At 36.3% G+C, this 7,832-nt stretch overlaps 1 non-coding gene across 1 annotated transcript; it reads right to left on the reverse strand.

Annotated features, from left to right (window-relative positions):
• Positions 1–5,104: 5,104 nt before the first annotated feature.
• On the reverse strand, positions 5,105–5,212 carry LOC148577512 (small nucleolar RNA R71). The gene has a single exon (XR_015904416.1). It is a non-coding gene; the product is annotated as a small nucleolar RNA R71 (small nucleolar RNA).
• Between the last annotated feature and the right edge of the window lie 2,620 nt (positions 5,213–7,832).

The following is a 7,832-nucleotide window of genomic DNA, read 5'->3' on the forward strand; positions in this document are numbered from 1 at the left end:
CTGTGATTAAAAGATATGAAGAGGAGATGAAGAGATGTTGGGAAGATCAACAAACCTCCTCCATAAAAGAGCTATTAATTCAAATGTTGAGTGCAAAGAAAGGAGTGGAGGAGCAAGAAAGTGAGGAAGTCATTCAAGAAAATTCACACTCAAGTGAAGCTGAGAAGTACATGAAGGAAGAGCTCATTGAGCCACCAATTCAAAAGGCTCTGGATGAGGAAAAAACTCCAATATTCACACAGCAACCAAATCTTGAATCCAAAGAAGTGAAGGCAACTAACAAGAGCACCAATTCTGTCCCTAATCCAGCAAGTAAGATTAATCAAGCCATGTACAAAAGGAAGCTTGCTAAGGAGAGGCCAAGAAAAGGGATAGTAGCTGAATCTTCTCCCCCCTTGAGGTCATTCCTCTTAACAAACTGGAAGAAGAGGAAGAAAGTGAACAACATATCAACCGTAGGTATAATTTCTCTTCTCTGCTTTGTTTTCTTTCTTTGCTTTGTTTAAAATTCAATAAATTAGCATATGGTTACATTCTAAGTTTGGTGTTGCCTTGCAACAAATTGTTTTCAATCTTTTTGGATGATTGCATCAAATCAAAAATGAAAGTGTCACACTAAGATTCTAAGTTTGGTGTGCCACTTATTTTCTATGCAATTTATTCAAGCAACACTACTTGTCTGCATAATCATAATGCCTTTACAGTAGCATCTTTCTTTTGGTTTGAATTTGTTTATTATTCTCTTTGTTTTAGTCATTTTTTTTTGTTTTTAATGCTTTCATTCATGTTTCTCTTTAACTGTTCTTTTTAATACTTCACCAAGACATCCTTATTCATGACAAATTCTTAGTTTGGTGATTATATTTAACATATAACAGTTCCTTTTGTTTAGTTTTAGTTCAAATAAATTGACATAGGATTGCATTCTAAGTTTGGTGTTGCTATGCAACAAAATTTGCTTCCAATTTTTACTGGATAATTGCATAAATTCCAAATGAAAGTGTCACACTAAGTTTGGTGTGCCATTCATTTTTTTATCAAATGTATCATGCACACTCTCTTATGTTTGCAATCATAATGTCTGTGTCTCTTGTGCTTTGATTTTTATCTTTAATTTTGCTTGCTTGAAACACATGTGCTACTAATGTTTCATTATGTAAGACATTCATGATCATGATAGCCCCATAGCCATTGTCCTAATTGTTGCTTGAGGATGAGCAAGCATTCTAAATATTGGTATGGGAAGAAGGAAGAAAATGGGAGGAAAATGACAACAATAAAGAAGATGAATTACAAGGTTGTAAAGTTTCTTTTCCTCTCCTTTGTTCCCAGCACTTTAAATTGTATGATTGTCTTTATATTCTCTGTATGCATTTGTGGTATGAATAAGCATAGCTTGAATCTTGATTTGTAACATGTTGCTATGGCATTATGACTACCAACTTGAATTTTGTGAGTTCAAAAGCAATAAAGCATCATGATCATAAACAAACAAGGAATTAAATAAGAAATTAGCATGTGCATACAAGTTTTGGAAAGCTAGTATGATTAATTGTTGCTCAATTGCATTAGATTTTATTTAATTGAAGTTTTCATCTAGGACATTTTGTGAAATCTTTTGAAATCATGAAAACCTTGAAAGAAGCAAATGCAAATAAGGTAAGAAAGAAAAAGGGAAAGAATGAGAAAGCTGAAGGCTCTGAGTACCAATGACAATTAATTTGTTAAGTACTTGTGGTGTTTATGTATCAAGTAAAATGCTTGAAAACAAAACACTTAGAAGTCAAGGTTAGGCTCAAAATGCAAAAAGCACTCCCGCAAAGCTCAAGGCTCTGAGCATCAATGATTAGAGAATAAAGAGAAGAAACCAATGAGCTTAATGAGGTTCTCAAATTAAATTCTTGTGGTGCTTATGTATTGATGAGCGGATAATTTATACGCTTTTTGGCATTATTTTTACATAGTTTTTAGTATTATTTAGTTAGTTTTTAGTATATTTTTATTAGTTTTTAATAAAAATTCACATTTCTGGACTTTACTATGAGTTTTTATGTTTTTCTATGATTTCAGGTATTTTTTGGCTGAAATCGAGGGACATGAGCAAAAATCAGATTCAGAGGTTGAAGAAGGACTGCAGATGCTGCTGGATTCTGACCTCCCTGCACTCAAAGTGAATTTTATGGAGCTACAGAACTCCAAATGGCGCACTCTTAATTGCATTGTAAAGTAGACATCCAGGGCTTTCCAGAAATATATAATAGTCCATTCTTTGCCCGAGTTTAGACAATGCAAACTGGCGTTCAACGCCAGTTCCATGTTGCATTCTGGAGTTAAACGCCATAAACAGGTTGCAAAGTGGAGTTAAACGCCAGAAACATGTTACAAACTGGCGTTCAACTCCAAGATAAGCCTCTACACGTGTAAAGCTCAATACTCAGCCCAAGCACACACCAAGTGGGCCCCAGAAGTGGATTTCTGCATCATTTACTCATTTCTGTAAATCCTAGTAACTAGTTTGATATAAATAGGACCTTTTACTATTGTATTAGACATCTTTGATCAGTTTTATGCTATCTTAGACCTTTGTGGGGGCTGGCCACTCAGCCATTCCTGGACCTTGCTCTTATGTATTTTCAACGGTAGAGTTTCTACACACCATAGATTAAGGTGTGGAGCTCTGCTGTTCCTCATGAATTAATACAAAGTAATATCATTTTTCTATTCAATTCAAGCTTATTCCGATTCTAAGATATTCATTCGCACTTCAATATGAATGTGATGATCATGACAGTCATCATCATTCCCAACCTATGAACGCGTGCCTGACAACCACTTCCGTTCTGCCTGACTGAGATTTGCAAGATAACCATAGCTTGCTTCAAGCCGACAATCTCCGTGGGATCGACCCTTACTCACGTAAGCTTTATTACTTGGACGACCCAGTGCACTTGCTGGTTAGTTGTGCGAAGTTGTGACAAAGAACTAAGATTATGAACGTACGTATTAAGTTTTTAGCGCTGTTACCAAAGAATGAACCGTCACAATTTCTGCCCACCAAGTTTTTGGCGCCGTTGCCGGGGATTGTTTGAGTTTGGACAACTGACGGTTCATCTTGTTGCTCAGATTAGGTAATTTTATTTTATTTTTAAGCTTTTTTATTTCTTATTTTCAAAAATAATATATTAAAAAAAAATAATTTGATGTTTCTTGTTTGAGTCTTGTCTCAGTTTTTAAGTTTGGTGTCAATTGCATGTTTATCTCTTTCTTGCATTTTTCGAAAATTCATGCATTGCATTCTTCATGATCTTCAAGTTGTTCTTTACAAGTCTTCTTGTTTGATCTTCATATCTTCTTGTTTTGTGTCTTTTCTTGTTTTTCATATGCATTCTTGAATTATTAGTGTCTAGGGAATAAAAATTTCTAAGTTTGGTGTCTTGCATGTTTCTCTTTTCTTAAAAATTTTCAAAAATAAGTTCTTGATGTTCATCATGATCTTCAAAGTGTTCTTGGTGTTCATCTTGACATTCATAGTGTTCTTGCATGCATCATTTGTTTTGATCCAAAATTTTCATGCATTGAGACTTTTTGATGTTTTTCTCTTTCTTCATTAAAACTTCAAAAATCAAAAAAATATCTTTCCCTTTTTCTCTCATAAATTTTCAAAAATTTGATTTGATTTAGTCAAAAGTTTTAAAAATTTAGTTGTTTCTTATGAGTCAAATCAAATTTTCAATTTAAAAATTCTATCTTTTTCAAATCTTTTTCAAAAATCAAATCTTTTTCATTTTTCTTTTATGATTTTTGAAAATTTCAAATTGATTTTCAAAATCTTTTTCTTATTTTTATTTCATATCTTCGAAATTAATGCTAACAATTAATGTGATTGATTCAAAATTTTTAAGATTGTTACTTGCCTAGTAAGAAAGGTTCAATCTTTAAATTTTAAAATCATATCTTTTTGTTTCTTGTTAGTCAAGTAATCAACTTTAATTTTCAAAATCAAATCTTTTTAAATTTCTTTTTCGAATCTTTTTCAAAATAAGTTTCAATCACATCTTTTTCAAAATCAATTTCAAAATCTTTTCTAACTTCTTTTCTAACTTCTTATCTTTTCAAAAATTGATTTTCAAATCTTTTTCAATTAACTACTTGACTTTTTGTTTGATTTTAAAAGTTTACTATTTCAATCATATCTTTTTCAAAACAACCTAACTAATTCTCTCTCTATTTTTCGAAAATCACCTTCCTCTTTTTCAAAATTCTTTTAATTAACTAATTGTTTCAAATTTTAATTTTAATTTTATCTCTTCCCTCTATTTTTGAATTCTAACTTTAAATTTAAATTAAAAAACAAAAATATTTTTCTTTTCTTTTTAATTATTTTCGAAAATTCTTCCCTCTCACCTCCTTCTAATTATTTATTTATTTACTAAAACTTCTCTTCATCTTAAAAATTCGAACCCTCTCCCTCTTTCTGTGTTCGCATTCTTTTCTTCTTCTACTTACATAAAGGAATCTCTATACTGTGACATAGAGGATTCCATATTTTCTTTTCTGTTTTCTTCTTTTTCATATGAGCAGGAACAAGGATAAGAACATTCTTGTTGAAGCTGACCCTGAACCTGAAAGGACTCTGAAGAGGAAGCTAAGGGAAGCTAAAGCACAACTCTCTAGAGAAAATCTGATAGAAATTTTTGAAAAAGAAGGAGGCATGGCCGAAAATAATAACAATGCAAGGAAGATGCTTGGTGACTTTACTGCACCTAACTCCAATTTACATGGAAGAAGCATCTCAATCCCTGCCATTGGAGCAAACAATTTTGAGCTGAAACCTCAACTAGTTTCTCTGATGCAATAGAATTGCAAGTTTTATGGACTTCCATCCGAAGATCCCTTTCAGTTCTTAACTGAATTCTTGCAGATCTGTGATACTGTTAAGACCAATGGAGTTGATCCCGAGGTCTACAGGCTTATGCTTTTCCCATTTGCTATAAGAGACAGAGCTAGAATATAGTTGGACTCTCAACCTAAAGACAGCCTGAACTCTTGGGATAAGCTGGTCACGGCTTTCTTAGCCAAGTTCTTTCCTCCTCAAAAGCTTAGCAAGCTTAGAGTGGATGTTCAAACCTTCAGACAGAAGGAAGGTGAATCCCTCTATGAAGCTTGGGAGAGATACAAGGAACTGACCAAAAAGTGTCCTTCTGACATGCTTTCAGAATGGACCATCCTGGATATGTTCTATGATGGTCTGTCTGAATTATCAAAGATGTCATTGGACCATTCTGCAGGTGGATCCATTCAACTAAAGAAAACGTCTGCAGAAGCTCAAGAACTCATTGACATGGTTGCAAATAACCAGTTCATGTACACTTCTGAAAGGAATCTTGTGAGTAATGGGACGCCTCAGAGGAAGGGAGTTCTTGAAATTGATATTCTGAATGCCATATTGGCTCAGAATAAAGTATTGACTTAGCAAGTCAATATGATCTCTCAGAGTCTGAATGGATTGAAGGAATCATCCAACAGTACTATAGAGGCATCTTCTGTAGAAGAAGCTTATGATCCTGAGAACCCTACAATAGCAGAGGTGAATTACATGGGTGAACCCTATGGAAACACCTATAATCCTTCATGGAGAAATCATCCAAATTTCTCATGGAAGGATCAACAAAATCCTCAACAAGGCTTTAATAATGGTGGAAGAAACAGGTTTAACAATAGCAAGCCTTTTCCATCATCCACTTAGCAACAGACAGAGAATTCTGAGCAGAATCCATCTAGCTTAGCAAATATAGTCTCTGATCTATCTAAGGCCAATGTAAGTTTCATGAATGAAACAAGGTCCTCCATTAGAAATTTGGAGACACAAGTGGGCCAACTGAGTAAAAGAGTCACTGAAACTCCTCCTAGTACTCTCCCAAGCAATACAGAAGAAAATCCAAAGAGAGAGTGCAAGGCCATTGATTTAACCATCATGGCCGAACCTACAAGGGAGGAGGAGGACGTGAATCCTAGTGAGGAAGACCTCCTAGGACGTCCAGTGACCAATAAGGAGTTTCCCTTCGAGGAACCAAAGGAATCTGAGGCACAATTAGAGACCATAGAATCATTGAACCTCCTTCTGCGTTTCATGAGCTCTGATGAGTATTCGTCCTCTGAAGAGGATAAAGAAATTACTGAAGAGCAAGTTGCTAAGTACCTTGGTGCAATCATGAAGCTGAATGCCAAATTATTTGGTAATGAGACTTGGGAAGATGAATCTCCCTTGCTCACCAATGAACTGAATGCATTGGATACGTAGAAATTACCTCAAAAGAAACAGGATCCTGGCAAATTCTTAATACCCTGTACCATAGGCACCATGACCTTTGAGAAGGCTCTGTGTGACCTGGGGTCAGGAATAAACTTAATGCCACTATGTAATGGAGAAACTTGGGATCTTTGAGGTGCAAGCTGCCAGAATCTCATTAGAGATGGCACACAACTCAAGAAAATAGGCTTATGGACAAGTAGAGGACTTGTTAGTAAAGGTTGAAGGCCTTTACATCCCTGCTGATTTCGTAATCCTAGACACTGGGAAGGATGAGGATGAATCCATCATCCTTGGAAGACCCTTCCTAGCCACAGCAAGAGCTGTGATTGATGTGGACAGAGGAAAATTGGTCCTTCAACTGAATGAGGACAGCCTTGTGTTTAAGACTCAAGGATCTCCTTCTGTAACCATGGAGAGGAAGCATGAAAAGCTTCTCTCACTGCAGAGTCAACCAAAGTCCCCACAATCAAACTCTAAGTTTGGTGTTAGGAGGCCACAACCAAACTCTAAGTTTGGTGTTGAACCCCCACATTCAAACTCTAAGTTTGGTGTTGGGAGGTCCCAACAATGCTCTGAACATCTGTGAGGCTCCATGAGAGCTCACTGTCAAGCTATTGACGTTAAAGAAGTGCTTATTGGGAGGCAACCCAATGTTATTTAATTATATCTATTTTATTTTCCTTTTGTTATTTCGTGTTTTAGTAGGTTGATGATCATGTGGAGTCACAAAAACTACTAAAAAATCAAAAATAGAATGAAAAACAGCATTGAAAATACCACACCCTGGAGGAGAGCAGTCTGGCGTTTAAACGCCAGAAACAAGCATCTGTCTGGCGTTTAACGCCAGAAACAGGCACCAAGCTGGCGTTTAATGCCAGAAACAAGCATCTGTCTGGCGTTAAACGCCAGAAACAGGCTACATTTGGGCGTTTAACGCCAGAAACAAGCAGTAATCTGGCGTTAAATGCCAGGATTGCACAGCAAGGGCGTTGTACACGCCTAATTGGAGCAGGGATGTTAAGTCCTTGACCCCACTTGATCTGTGGACTCCACAGGATCCCCTCAGGATCTGTGGACCCCACAGGATCCCCACATCTTCTTCTCTCCTCTTCACACCTTTTCATAACTCTCTTCCCCAAATACCCTTCACCAATCACCTCAATCACTCTTCCCCATCACCTCTTCACCATTCACATCCATCCACTCTTCCCCGTAAACCCCACCTAACTACAAAATTCAAAATCTTTTCCCTCCCAAACCCAACCCTAATGGCCGAACCCTAATCCCTCCCCCACTCTTATATAAACCCCTCAATCCTTCTTCATTTTCACACAACACAACCCTCTCTTCTCCCCCTTGGCCGAATACACCTTCATCCCCCATCTCCTCCTTCTTTTTCTTCTTCTCCTTCTTTCTTTCTTCTTTTGCTCGGGGACGAGCAAACATTTTATGTTTGGTGTGGTAAAAAGCATTGCCTTTTGTTTTTCCATAACCATCAATGGCACCTAAGGCCAGAGAA

The sequence above is a fragment of the Arachis ipaensis genome, chromosome B1, assembly GCF_059453495.1.
Source record: "Arachis ipaensis isolate K30076 ecotype BB chromosome B1, ASM5945349v1, whole genome shotgun sequence".
NCBI lineage: Eukaryota > Viridiplantae > Streptophyta > Magnoliopsida > Fabales > Fabaceae > Arachis > Arachis ipaensis.